The sequence below is a fragment of the Periplaneta americana genome, chromosome 5 (assembly GCF_040183065.1).
Source record: "Periplaneta americana isolate PAMFEO1 chromosome 5, P.americana_PAMFEO1_priV1, whole genome shotgun sequence".
Taxonomy (NCBI): Eukaryota; Metazoa; Arthropoda; class Insecta; order Blattodea; family Blattidae; genus Periplaneta; species Periplaneta americana.
In genome coordinates this window covers 97,147,395-97,162,553 of record NC_091121.1, presented here as the reverse complement: position 1 = coordinate 97,162,553, position 15,159 = coordinate 97,147,395, and the positions used below count along the sequence as shown (strand labels likewise).

General features: G+C 36.0%; 1 protein-coding gene across 3 annotated transcripts in view; it reads left to right on the top strand.

Moving 5' to 3' along the window:
- Positions 1–15,159, top strand: part of LOC138700025 (uridine phosphorylase 1) — a 184,307-nt gene that overhangs the window by 56,480 nt on the left and 112,668 nt on the right. The window contains exon 1 of one of the 3 annotated variants that reach the window (XM_069826313.1): positions 13,737–13,948. The exons of the other annotated variants lie outside the window; for them this stretch is intronic. The gene's annotated coding sequence lies outside the window, so the exon portion shown is untranslated. Of the gene's footprint in view, positions 1–13,736; positions 13,949–15,159 lie in introns of those variants that run through there. 3 annotated transcript variants of the gene reach the window in all.

Here is a 15,159-nt window from a genome sequence, read left to right as displayed (position 1 = left end):
TTCATTTTCTCACATGATCCATGTCGTTTTTGATCTGATATCTTCTACCATCACCATTCGTTCTAGTGCATTCTTCAGTAAGCAGTTTCTTCTCAGCCAGTGACCCAACCAATTCCTTTTCCTCTTTCTGATCAGTTTCAGCATCATTCTTTCTTCACCCACTCTTTCTAACACAGCTTCATTTCTTATTCTGTCTGTCCACTTAATTACAAACGCGTTAAGCACGGCATGTAGGAGTTCGTTGAAATGTGTGTCGATTCTAGAAAATAAGTATAATTTATACATTTGATTTTACTTCATGACAGGAAATTATTACAAAATTTTTCAAGATATGCACTTCTCAGCTATTGGATTTTGTAAAATCAATGTTAGGCCTCCGTGCGATTAAAACATTTATTAGATAGCAGTATTAGTTATCCGTTAGTAGTACGAGTACAAAGTTAACAATAGTAACTAGAGCTCGGACTTTTAGGTGCTAAAAATCAGGAAAATATTTATTTTTATGTGTTAAAATCAAGAAAATGTAACAAAAAAGGAAAAATATTGAATTATGTTTCAGTTATTTTATATGAATATAAACAATATGCAGTACTCACCAGTATAAATTATGCTCTCTCGCTAATTGCGAAAAAATTACGTAAATGAGATTCTTCAAGTTGTCCATCACAAATGACTGACGATTATCGCGGAACACTGCCTTGTACTGGGAAAAAGAGCGGTCTGGTCATTGAGAAACAGCACTCCCTAGAGACATGTTTATGATTGGAAATTAAAATAGAGGCAACTGATATTTATGAAATTATGATTACTTTCTGAATCAGCGTTATAACTTAAAAGGCACTCCTAAATGACACATCATTGTTCATGTGTGTTAGTTACAGTAAAATTGTTTAGTGGTGACAGTTCTTATCGCTTGTGGTGAGAGAGCAGACTGCAGTTCCACAGGCCCAAAGATAGGTAATTCCAAGGAACAGTTGCCAGCTGTCACGTCTAAGCAACTGCACGGAATACTCTGGTGATGATTAATATGAAATGGGGCTTTTGTCGAAAATTATTTTATGAAAACTTAATTGTTATGTGCTTTTATGTGAATGTTTCAAAATATGTAGCCAACATACATAAAAAAATATGCTCAGGTGGCCTTGTCCGAAACTTAAAGCACAATATGTAAATAATATTTGAAGCGTGCATTTCCTTAACGTTGTAAGTGCCGAAACCGGGAGAATCTATTTTTTCGCATATATCAGTTGTAGGTGTCCTGTTTGACAATATTACGAAAGGTTATGAAGAAAGTGCTGCTCCAAGTATTAAAGTAGTTCATTTTCAGGTTGTGCAAGTCACAACGTTGTATGTACTGTATAAAACTATTTTTGTTCCTACTGTAAACTTCACAAATTGGCACTTACAACGTTCTGGAAATGCACGCTTCATTTATTATTATGAGTTTCTATTACAGTGCAAAAATATTTATTTACCCAAGAATCCTAGCTCTAATAATAATAATAATAATAATAATAATAATAATAATAATAATAATAATAATCATCATCATCATCATCATCATCATCATTATAATCATAACATTATACTTCATTATTATACGTAGGTATATGATTAACGAAGTACATAACTATCGACGTAGATATGTCTGGAAGCAGAAATATGATTACGAAACGGACTCAAAAGTACTGGATTACAAGGTTCTAAGTATGTAGAGACTATACTAATCCACATAAATAATGTAAAGCCTGGAAGGTCCATATATATACGTATATATTTGGCATTGTATGAGGCAGAAACATAGACATTACGACGAAGTAAGGGAAGCGAATAGAAGTATTTGGTATTTGAATATTGAGAAAAATGGAAGTGAAGTGAAGTGGGCAGACAGAATAAGAAACGAAGCTGTGTTGGAAACAATGGATGAAGAAAGAATAATGCTGAAACTGATCAGGAAAAGGAAAAGTAATTGTTAGGTGACTGGCTGAGAAGAAACTGTCTACTGAAGTATGTACTGGAAGGAATGGTAAACGGGAGAAGAGTTCGGGACAGAAGAAGATATCAGATGATAGACGACATTAGATATATGGAACAGATGCGGAGACAAAGAGGAAGGCAGAAAATAGCAAAAATTGGAAAAAGCTGGGTTTGCAGTGAAAGACCTCCCTTGGCAGAACACTATGAATGAATGAATGAATTTAATGACAGAAAATAATAATAATAATCATCATCATCCGATTCAAGCACTAGATCTAGTGGTCTGTTGCGGTCTCAATGGTGTCATGCTATCTTTTTAATGATTTCCAATAGATCGTTATCCAGAAGGGCGGTAATGTAGCACTGCCTTAGCCATCTTTCTGTTGGCATTCTTTCGGCATGCTTTTTCCAATTAACTCTATAGATTTGAAGAAAATTTAATATACAGTAGGTTGAATGTTCAATTCTTCCAAAATTTCTCTATTTCGCTTTCTATCCCAAAGTCTGTATCGCGTCGTTTTCCTCATGAATGACACAAAATAATAATAAATAATAGAAGAATTATATGAAAATAATAACCTAACTAATAAAATTGCATTGTTTAGAATAGTTTTTTTAACAAGCATTAGGATGTAACAGCCAACTCTTAGGTTAAAATATACCATTTCAGGTGATAGTTATACGAGTAGATGTTGAAATTCTGTAAATAAATAATTTTAATAACGAAGTAAAATATAGCCTATTGCCACAAATTTATAAAATATTGAAGTTTGATCTCACGAATCAATGACAATGTATGCGTCAGCTTCAGTCTGTGAAAATATTTCCAATCATTATAACAACAGAAGGAATATTATCTTGTACAGTCATACCTTCACTAAACAGACAAAACATACTCTCAGAGAGACTTATTATACCAATTCAGAGCCATAATCCTGAAAACTTGTCACAGAGTATGAAAGATTGTACTAGTCGAATGAGTTATCTACTCACGATTCAAGCCAAGCAAATTTAACTCTTAAGTAGTCGTGTGAAACAAATGGACACATGTAGTTGCGTGGGGGTTGTTTTGACCCCCAAAGAAAATCTAAAAAATTAAAGCCCTTAATGACTTTTTTGTAAATCACTTTACTCATAGTATTAGTTTATAAGTGTGTTAAACATTTCTACTCTAAAAAAACCACAAAAATTTGAGTGGAATTATACAGGAAATAACACAACTCAAATCCTGCAAAGTGTTCATGGATGTTAATGGAGTGAAATATGAATTTACATTACATAAATTATTAAGCTAGTATCGTCCAAATAAGGTAATCAAGACTTAATAAAATTCAATATTAATAACCCTTGTGGAGGAATTCACATATATTCATTTTTCCTATCTTCTAGACACTCTATGCATACGTGTTTCATATGGCTTTTACGCATAATTTTCCTGGATGCGACACAAAAATTACTTGTTTTATTGTCTTTGTTTCTCGGAAAAAACACTACATCTTGCACGTTGGGGATTCTCCTCTATTTCTTTCGTCTGTGGGGGGTGGGGGATCGATTTTAGCAATTTCAGCAGCACTAGCTCGAAAATATCTTGTAATGTGGCTAATCATTGCTCTCTTCCCTATTTGTTGTTTGGCCAATTCATAACCAATTTCTCTAAAAAAAATTATATCCTAAGATTTGTAGTGTGAGGGCTGTTGTGAATAAATGTGGCTTAGGCATTGCTGTAATTCGTTACTTTTTCTACCTGAAAGAAATTCGGGTTACCTGAATTAGGCCTATTCAAAATAATGTACAAATTAAATAATTAATTAAATATAAAAAAAGGACATAAAATAAACACATTCTCACCTCATAAGTATGCAGATAAAGGCTTCAGAACTCTCTCAGCTGAAAATCTGATCGCCAACAAAAAGTTACACTATTAGTCGCGTGGGTGTCAGTCTGACCCAGTGACAAATCAACACGTCCTATCTCACCCAAGGTAACTGTTAGACTAACAACAATGACAATGGGCGAAAGGTATCCTTGTTTTAGGAAGATATGGAAATACAGAACAGTATGGCCAACTTAATAATGAAAATGAAGCTAAATGTAAATACCCATGGGTCAATTTGACCCCTACACGACTACTTAAGTGTTAATATCAATACTACTTACTTACTGGCTTTTAAGGAACCCGGAGGTTCATTGCCGTCCTCACATAAGCCCGCCATTGGTCCCTATCCTGAGCAAGATTAATCCAGTCTTTATCATCATATCCCACCTCCCTCAAATCAATTTTAATATTATCCTCCCATCTACGTCTCGGCCTCCCCAAAGATCTTTTTCCCTCAGGCCTCCCAACTAACACTCTATATGAATTTCTGGATTCGCCCATACGTGCTACATGCCCTGCCCATCTCAAACGTCTGGATTTAAAGTTCCTAATTATGTCAGGTGAAGAATACAATGCGTGCAGTTCTGTGTTATGTAACTTTCTCCATTCTCCTGTAACTTCATCCCTCTTAGCCCCAAATATTTTTCTAAGCACCTTATTCTCAAACACTCTTAACCTATGTTCCTCTCTCAAAGTGAGAGTCCAAGTTTCACAACCATAAAGAACAACCGGTAATATAACTGTTTTATAAATTCTAACTTTCTGATTTTTTGACAACAGACTGGATTATAAAAGCTTCTCAACCGAATAATAACAGGAATTTCCCATATTTATTCTGTGTTTAATTTCCTCCCGAGTATCATTTATATTAAAATTTGTTACTGTTGCTCCCAGATGTTTGAATTTTTGTTAATATCAATAACAATATTAATAATTTTAAAAGTGTTTAAATGCGAATTCGCCTGAGCACTATCAGTAGAGACGTGCCCCACAGTTTGGAAACACTGCGCTAATCCCTTTATGACGTGAGGTCAAGTATGAATGCGATTACATTCCTTGTTGGACCATTAAAATGTGGCTCAAGGGAATTAATATTTCATTAAATGGTACGTACTTTCCCTCTTCGACAAGACCTCGTCTTCATTTTGAAAAGCCTTTCTGCTTATCGGTTCGAATTTTGACATCTTGTATTTCTTCGATCCAACTTGATACGTGTCGACAGTGCCTTGAAACCCCATCACTTATTAACGGCTTCACTTCCAGAAAGTTGGCGAGCATGTGAGAGATCTCTAGTGGTTCAGCTGAGTGCGGCAGCCATCAAAGATTAAAACGTTTTCAGACTGAAGTGCCTTTCGTATCAGCTGTAAGTTAAGGGCTTTGCGGAAATATGTTCTGGATAATTCCATATTATTGCACGTTCCACTGCAACCTAACTACTCAGAGCGTTCAATAAGCGTATCATTAGAAATTTTGTGACTTAAGATAACAACAATTCTAACGACGCGTAAAGGCTGATTCACAATAAACCGGGAACGGAAACGACAACGAGAACGAGAACGGAAATAATGTTAAAATAAATGTATTTAAATGTTAACAAACATAAACCTTAGAATCTTTGTGTTATTTTTTATAGTACACAGTGATATCGTTTTAAAATTTTCCATTGAGAACGACACCACCCTGTTATATGGGAAAAAAAGAAACTTGGGCCTACGCATGGAAAAACTGTGTTCCATATTGGCTGATACAGTGTCAGCATACTTCAAATTAGGCACGTCACTTAAATTACATCTTCAATGATGACATCATGATATATGTTCGATAATACACTTGAAATGTGACTAAGTGTGCTATATCCACTGTTCTGATGTGAATAAGTTCGATCCAGTACGTCGACCGACACATTTCAGGAGAGTGTTGCCGCGCCTATAATTTTATTTCTACATTACACGTCAAATTCCAATGAAGTATAAGGTGATTGACAGAAGAAGAATCAATGTATCCACCGTAACCTTGAGTTGGAGCAGGTGACCATCTAGCGATACGCAAAGGGAGGGGGAACTTAAGGCACGAATTGACGTGTCGCGCAGCAGCCGAGGCAGTGTAACTCGAGTCTCAGAATTCAATTTGTCGTCATAAACACGTTTATGTTTAATAGTGCTTACTCGTACATGACACTTTACGTTAAACTCCTAGAACCTGGCACATAATGTTTACAAAATTTGCAGAATAGTTTATTGTTTTAAATAATGAACACATCATCCAATTCTGAAATACGTGCTCCTAATTTTGTATACACTGTACTCGTTCTATTTTCCGGCATCTCTCTACAAGAAATGTGCACAAACTGTTGAGTGACACACTTGAATATAACTGCACTGTTTAGTTGTTTATACTCTGACGGAGCAAGTACTGCGCAGGTTCTGAAATAATTTCGCAACAAGTTGCACGTAATTTTCATTGACTGAACTGTACTCCTGCTTGACCAGTGAAGTAGCTCGTTCAAATTCACAACAACTTTGGCTGTATATACAATATTTCACCATTACTTCATAGTACTCCAAATTCCTTGCCCTGGTCATTATTGTCTATATTTTTCCGTATTACACTTTTCAGTTTAGCTGTAGGGCTAGACTATATTTAACGATACTGTATCTTTAAAATTTTAATGCATTCTATATATTTTTTCGTCAATAATATAGGAATATTGTGTGGTATAGCGAGGTAATTTTGAAAGTCAGGTCCGCAAAACTATTTCCTAGGATTCGCTAATAAAAATAGCCTCTACTGTATACATAGGCTGGAATGGATAACTGCAGGAATCTCCAGCACCGGGGGAGGGGGAGGGGAGGGGTTTGCAGTGGATCGAATGCTTCAATTCAGTTGTTGGTAAACAATCCACTACACCCACAGACCGCACCCATATGCAGTATGTGAAGGTCGTGCACCTATTTCCGCTCACTCACCCATCAACTTGCTCCCCGGAACAGGTTAAGTATAGTCTACTATTCACTGAAGGTTGCGACCTGTAAACGAGTGTTTCATAGTGACAGACTGCAAATATCTACTGTAACATAACTGTGAAGACCGACGTTTTGACCTAGGTCATAGGCGGTCAGGCGGGCAGGAATGGGGCATGCCCTGGGTTAGGTGGGCAAGTACTGGGCAGGCAAGGAATTAAGTGGCGACTACTCAGTCGCTAATCTCCTAGTGCAGCGGTTCTTAACCTGGGATGGACTTCAGGGAGTCCGTGAATGGACTTCTGGGGGTCCGTGAAAGTCACAAAAAAAAATCATTTATATCCACTATGTTCTTTCAACGAAAAAGGCAGACGCGTATTTAACAATTATCACGTTTTTTTATTTTTCTAGGAAGGGGATCCACAGCTTTCACCAATTTTCCAAAGGAGTCCGTGACTCAAAAAAGTTAAGAAACAGTATCCTAGTAGGATTGGCAAGAATATTTTATCATTTTTTTAAATAGGCTATGTCTTTTCAAATTAGAGAGTTGTATTTATAATATATTTACACTATCTAGATAACAAAATGTTTTGCTTTATGCATTTGCTATGATGTCTTTTGACAATAATATTTAATTGCTTTATTGTTGTTTTTACAATATACAGAATGTCCATAACTGATGTATACAACTTTACATCCCTACAGAATGGAAACTATAACATAGAACAAAGAACTTTTTTCTCTCAAACGTATACCATATGTGAAAATTTTGTTTAACGTTGTCAGTATATCTCCACATGCGCACCATTTGTTACTCGAAGGATTTCCAGACGATTGTTCACTTCCATCCATATATCCTGGAGAATTTCAGGTGTTATGCGAAGGAAGGCAGCAGTAATGGGTTGTCGAAGATCGATAATAGACGTCACTTTTGTCTTGTAGATGAAGTTCTGAGAACTGTTGGTCTAAATAATGTCTAACATCCAAAGACCAAAGGGAGGTGCAGCATCCTGCTGGAATAAGATGTTGGGAATATCTCAAATCTGTGGAATTACAAATTGTTCTAGCATGTCAAGGTATGTAACGGTTTTTCAAAAAAAAAAAAAAGGTCCCACCACTTTTCCTATCATTAAGCCACACCAAATATTAACCTTTCGGCTATCTCGTTTCATTTCAATGGTGGCATGAGGATTCTCGAGCAGTTAGCCTATATTTATTAATTTTTCCACAAACAAGAAAAGTTGATTCGTCACTGAAACAGATCCGTCAAAATATTCGGGGTCTGCGTCAATGCGACGAAGAATGTCTATAGCAAATTATTGTCGACGTGGTTTACCATCTGGCTTAATTTTATTTTAACTCCGCTAGCCACAAGCAACACGTATTATAACTTTTTCCTGTGGCGACGCCATTTTTTTGTTTTTCTGTTTACTAAGCCTCCTAGCAACGCTGAAGTCCACAACAATTAGCACAATTTAAACTTTGACAGTTGCAAGTCGGCTTTCCTGTAACAAAGAAGATAAATATCATGTGGTTTTCATTTAATAGAGACAAGAAGTTGTATACATCATTTATAGACACGGTGTATTTACATTATACAGGGCGTTAAAAAAAAGTATCCAATATTTTAGGAGGTAATAGTAAGCATCAAAACAAGAAAAAATGTCTAATAAACATGGGTCCTATAACTCATACTTTCTGAGATCTGAACACTTGTTCATAGGAGGTGCTCAATGTGATGTCCATTCATGGCAAAGCATTTTTCTGCCCTACAATACAGCAGACTACCAGATAATCATACCGTAGTTGACACCCCTGGCATGGAATACTGATACGTTGCAAGGAATACTGAAAACAAAAGTCTGGTCGCTGATATGAGCGGGGATTAGCAGAGAAGGTGTTGTGAATTTTGGTAATTAGCATGTGTAGGCTGATGAAAATCCCCATGCAGTTGAAGAAACAAGGCATTAGCACCGATTCTCAATCAACTTATGAACAGGCGTTCTTGGTGACAGATTAATAGGGCCATACGTGCTACCACAGAGATTACCTGGGGATCGTTATCAGGACTTTCTTATTGACGTATTAAAACAAATTTCAAACAGTGTGTGATTCCTTACGCCGAAGGGGAAAGGAATGCATTACCATGAATGAATGTCACATTGAGCACTTCCTATGAACAAGTATTCAGATCTCAGAAAGTATGTGTTGTAGGACCCATGTTTATTAAACATTACTTTCTTGTTTTGATGCATACTAGTACCTCCTAATATATTGGATGCTTTTTTTAACGCCCTATATACAGAATGTTTTAATTATGATTTTACTTTGTGCATTTTTTGTATGGTTTGTTTTAAATGTTTTACAGAAGCAGGGAAATGTCTGGGACAATACTTCACTTTCATAAAACAACTTACCTCATTGACGACGGATTGCTTTAAATTTTCTATTAGTTGCATACACCCATCTTCTACGGAATTATTAGGTGGTCTATATATTTGAGCATACCTCACATTGTAATGACGCTCAACGTAATATTTTTTTGTTATTACAGTGTATCCACAGTTCGCCAGTTTGAACAAAAAGAAGCTGTTCCCCCATTGGGAATCTTTAGTCACTTTAAATGTAGTGTCGGTACTTGTTCTATTCGCTACCATATCAGTACCTATCCACGATATTTACAGTATTCTATTCTAAATATCGTGGATCTCTCAATGTTATAAATTTTACCTCTGTTAGAATTTATAAAACAGAACTATTACCGGTTGTTCTGTTTGAGATGGGCAGGGCATGTAGCACGTATGGGCGAATCCAGAAATGCATATAGAGTGTTAGTTGGGATGCCGGGGGGAAAAAGACCTTTGGGGAGGCGAGACTTAGATGGGAGGATAATATAAAAATTGATTTGAGGGAGGTGGGCTATCATGATAGAGACTGGATTAATTTTGCTCGGGATAGGGACCAATGGCGGGCTTATGTGAGGGCAATGAACCTTCGGGTTTCTTAAAAGCCATAAGTAACTGATTCATTCTGCTCCACTAACAACCTTACTGTTGTACCTGGGTTTAATGCTGTTGTATTTGTATTATATGCTAATGGAGGTTTGTGGGCGACAGCCCCGATCGAGGAGATTAGGGGTTTTACTCTAAAACGTTATTCAAACCTCCAACTCTTCACCTGTTTCACGGGTTTTTAGATTACCTGCATCACCAGGTTTTATACAATATTTCAATATATTTCCATAAGTTTATCAATATAATTTCATTAATTTTTACTATCCTCCTTCTTCAAACATCTATTCATGAAAAAAAAAACACTACTTTTTGACAATTTTTCCTCTCTGAAAAATAGCGTCCTTCACAGTTCCCATTATTTTAAGAAGTTTTCGAAATAGCTTCATAGCTTAGTGATAAAGCATCTCACTATAAATCGAAAGGTTCTTGGATCGAATCCGGGTGGCTGCACACAAGGTAAATTAATATAAAATATATGTGATAGACAGACAGACAGACAAATGTATGAGAATGAGGGGAAAGAAGATAAAAGGAAGAAACGATACAAAATTATATTGTAATTTCTTACAAAAGAGTAAAGTAAATCTCACATTTTCACGCATACCCCATTGAGAGTACAAAAGCGGCATATGTGAGGCAACAGCATAATAATAATTTGTATAAACAAAAGCCGCCCTAAATAAGGATTCGATAGATCGGCCTACTAATCAATTCGTAAAGAATAATAAGTAAACAAAACAATTTTGTGACACATTAAGATAAGAAAACATAGGAAATCATTTACAATACAAATTTTGTTGGGTGCAAATGATTACTAATTACAGCTAAGGATGATTTTAACACGTGAGATCCTATGGCATCAATCGTTGCATCAGAAATTTTATATTGTTTAAGTTGATTTAAAGTTTCACGTGGGATCGTGCCACGGGCACCGAACATGAGCCCAAAAACTGTCCAATGTGTGATGTGGTATTCTGCTCCAAGATGCTGACAACAAGGCTCATAGATGACTTGTTTTTCACGACACACCTCTTGTGGCTGTTGCTCATGCATCTCGAAACGGACTGTGGGATCAAGAGTGACACCCTTATCCTTCTGCTGATCAATTATGATCATAGCACGTCTAGTAGAGCCATCAGAAGAGATGCAACCAACCTCCTCATAAACCTCATAGGAAGCATTCTGACGGATTGAAGCTGCGATGAGAGAACGAACCGTATTATGTCTGTTGATTCGGAGCAATTCTCCGTGATGGCAGAAACCCAAGACGTGAGGAAGCGTTTCTTGCTCGTCGCATCTTCTGCAACGGGTTGAGTCAAGAGTTCTACCAGGGAGAGTACGTACAGGTATTGTATTACAGTTCATCTTAATGGCTTGCGTCCACTGACTGCTCGAAAGTCCCTTTTTGGTTGAGATCCACGAATTACCTTTCTTCCAGTGAGAATAGAAAACAACTCCCAAACCTTTACTTTTCAATTTGCTCCATTGATGAAAAGAATCTTCACGCAATGCTTTTCTTAGTTTTTGAGACGAAATACGTTCAGAGCAATCGAAGGTAATTGGTAATTGTTTGATGCAATGTTCAATTTCGTTTGGAAGATTTCGAGTGGCTGCTACATGAGGGTTGTCAACGTGTAAAAGTCTTTGACAAATATTTAAGTGCTGAAGTTAAGCTTCCCACTGGGCTTTAAATACTCCTAAACCTCGCAATCTTCTTGGTGCATACAACATAGCATCCGGGGTGTCAGTAGGAATGTTAATTATTTCCTTAACAGCGCTGCGAATTAATTTGTCAATATCAGATAGAAATTTTACTTTAAGATCTTTTAAAGGAGCACATTGGAAGGGGTAAACCAACTGAGGCCAGATATATTGATTTAATATATTTATCTTTTGGTCAGGCATGAGTAAGGGTGAAGTGACCAGCTGATTAAGATTTTTTGTCAGTTTCTCAATTAGTTGCGCAGCATTAAATTTTATTTCATCATTATAAGTAATGCAAAGATATCTTATAACTTCATCTGATTTGATGCAAGATATTTCTTGTCCATCGATCAAGGTGAGGGAATCAGAGCAGAGACATCCTTTACGTAGGTGTATAACATTACTTTTATGCGGGTTTACTTCAAGACCAATTCTAGCTAAGGAATTCATAGTCAGCGATGTTGAATATTGAGCGGCAGATTTATTTTTACACAATAATACTAGATCATCCGCAAATGCAAGAATTTAAAGATTATTTAATTGAGGTGATATATTGTATCCATATTCTCCAGAGATATTACTTTCGCTTAATTCCTTCATCACGAAGTCAATGGCAACATTGAATAGAATTGGTGAGAGTGGAGCCCCCTGTGCAACTCCTTGCTTGATCATTATAGGGGCTGTCTTTGTATTTTTATTAATAGTGATATTAGTAGAATTTCCTATTAAAAGCGATGTTATAAGCGTCTTGAGTTTTGGAGGTATAGGCATAGCATTGAGGGTTAATTACCCCAGTTCGATTCACAACAACGAAAACAAATGATAGCGACAAAAATTACAAAATCATGGCCTTCTTTATTTCAATAGAAATAAGCTAGACTATGTCTGGGAAACTTTTTTTTTTTTCACAGTTTCATTTCGCACTTAGGCTTTTTAATTCGGCTTTTAAATCAAAATAACTATTATGTCTTATTAGAATGGAAAGTCTGCTCTTTTCAATGATATGTGTATTTTAAAGAAATAATACATACTTTGGGAAATATATGCTTTTAAATTTTGTACCGTACTTTTTTTTCTGGCCCACTGTGTATTACAAAATAGATAATATTATATATTTATCTCAAAATATTAAGTTATTTATTAGCACACAGCATACGGAAAGTTATAAAAAAATACATAATATATTAGTCCTACCTAGAATGTACACTAATAATCAGCTGTGAAAATTACACCAGGTCGCGCCTATAGAGGCGCTATAATCCAACGTTGTTCGATATACTGCAGAGAGCCTTGTATTTACTATATTGTATTTGTGGTAAATTGGTCATGCGCAGTGCTGTCATGGAGGCCATACGGGGCCATACATCGTATGAGAACCTACAATTTTTTTTTAATTAATCGTATGGGAAAAAGAAAATTTTGTCTGTATGGAGGCATACGGCATATGGGTGCCTAAGTTTTATACGCGGAGATCTGTACAGATCTTAGATCATATCTTGGTGTTCCTAATGTATTTTGTTTGATGCTCATAGGAAAATTGTCCATCTCTGCAGCACTGGAATCCAGAATTATATAAAATAATGGTTGAAAAACAAGAAGTGCTGCAAATACACACTCCAAGATTCATCGAGACAGTGTCCATCTATGGTGGTGCTACATGGTGTATTCTTTAAATCAAACTTGTTGTACAATTAAAATGTAAAGCAAAACAATTTCTTTACTCCTTCTTTAATATTGAAAAAATCATTAAATAACAGTCTTAGAGAAGAGAAGAGTAAAATATATTTCAAGGGAGAAAACAAGGGGTGGGGCGTATGGCCAAGAAAAACATTACCATGACAGCACTGGTCATGCGGTTAGTAGCCTACACAAAATAATCGCGTAAGAAAATAAAAACAATAAGGCTAATTCTTATCGAAGAGATAAATCCTACTTCACTGCAGGAAACAGAACTCGGATCTCTTACTTTTTTGTAAATGAAAACTGCAGTAAACTACTGTTAATTTTATAAACGCACTCAAAAAATATGCGATGTGCATTTGTGCGGCGATTTGTACCAACATAGTGGAATGGAACAGTGCGGGCTCAGACTTCACTCGCTGTTCAGAGACACGGCCAATAATAGATTGAGCCAGCCCCTCAGGTTGGTAAGGAACATCTGTCGGCGTCTTGTGCTGCAGTGGGGTTGCATTATAATCTCTTTACAAGACCCTTCCCGTATAACGGACGTGGCTGGGGATGTCTGCTGTGTCAGTGGTCACTATGGCAACTGTGAAGTGCATCTGATCAATAGTTATCACAACGCAACCTCATTATTCTGTGCACTACCTGGTTTACAAAATATATTGTTTCCAACCACATCACAAAAATACTCTTGCTGTTGGACTACAATGCAATATAATTGCTTTTATAAAAAGGTGAGTCGCTTCTTAAACATTAAAAACGTATGCTGTTTACAAAAATATGTAGTTTACATCGAAATTGTACACTTTTACTTTCTGATGTCATTGACCTAAGTTCCGTTATAGCTAATATAATAATAGCCTATGTACTATAACATACCGGTACGCAGCTTTTTATTATTAAATTATTTATAAGTTAGTGTTATATTTTTAAAGTGATATCAGTGATTCCCAATACCTCGAGGCTCTTTCTCCATCGTCAACAAATGTAATGTAGCTATTACTTTTATGTTCGCCGTGATGAGAATAGTCTACCATGTTTTGTAGCCGGTAAACCATGTGTTGAACAAGTTCGGCTATCTGTGCAATATTTTTTTTTTCATGCTTGTACTACATGAACTATGGAATATGACCATGAATATTATTATCGATTAACAATTTCTACAATTTAATACATATATCAACTATGTTATAATAATTAATTAGAAAAATACGCAGTGCGGCCTTAGCTATGGTTAGTGTTGTCAAATTTATTCTTCGTTGTGGTTCATTCACATGGTTATTTTTGCTATCCGTTTGGTTTGATTCCTGACAGCGAATGGAGATTTTATTTTAATTTATATCATCTCCTGCGGTATGTCTGCCTCTCCTGTCTTGAGTTAGCGGTGACGTTACGCTATGCTAACCACAAGACCAGGAAGTCAAACTACTTGAGAATGCCTCGTGTTTGGTTATTATTATTATTATTATTATTATTATTATTATTATTATTATTATTATTGCATTATATGAAAGTTATTATTCCATTATTATTATTATTATTATTTTTGTATTATATTATTCCATTATTATTACGCTATTATTATGGTATATCTTTATAACCACGATTGAAGGTTGAATATACGTGCGCCGAGCGTTGTAAACGAATTTTTCACACTTCTATCATTGCCACAACACATTTAACTCTTTATTGTACTACACAAGGAATATTTACTACATCATTGCACAAAAAGCACACTAAAGAAATGAAATGTAAAAATTATAAGCTGTCGTTTCAGCAAGAGATGCCACCAAGTTTTACGCTATGCTTCCCGCTTCTTCCACTTGGTGTCTCCGAACTTGGCGTCTAGCAGGGACGGCAACATCTCAAAAAAATATATATACTGAACATAGAGCCTACGTTAGAGATTAGTGACGGGTTAGGTTAGGTTAGTTTGGATGTGCCT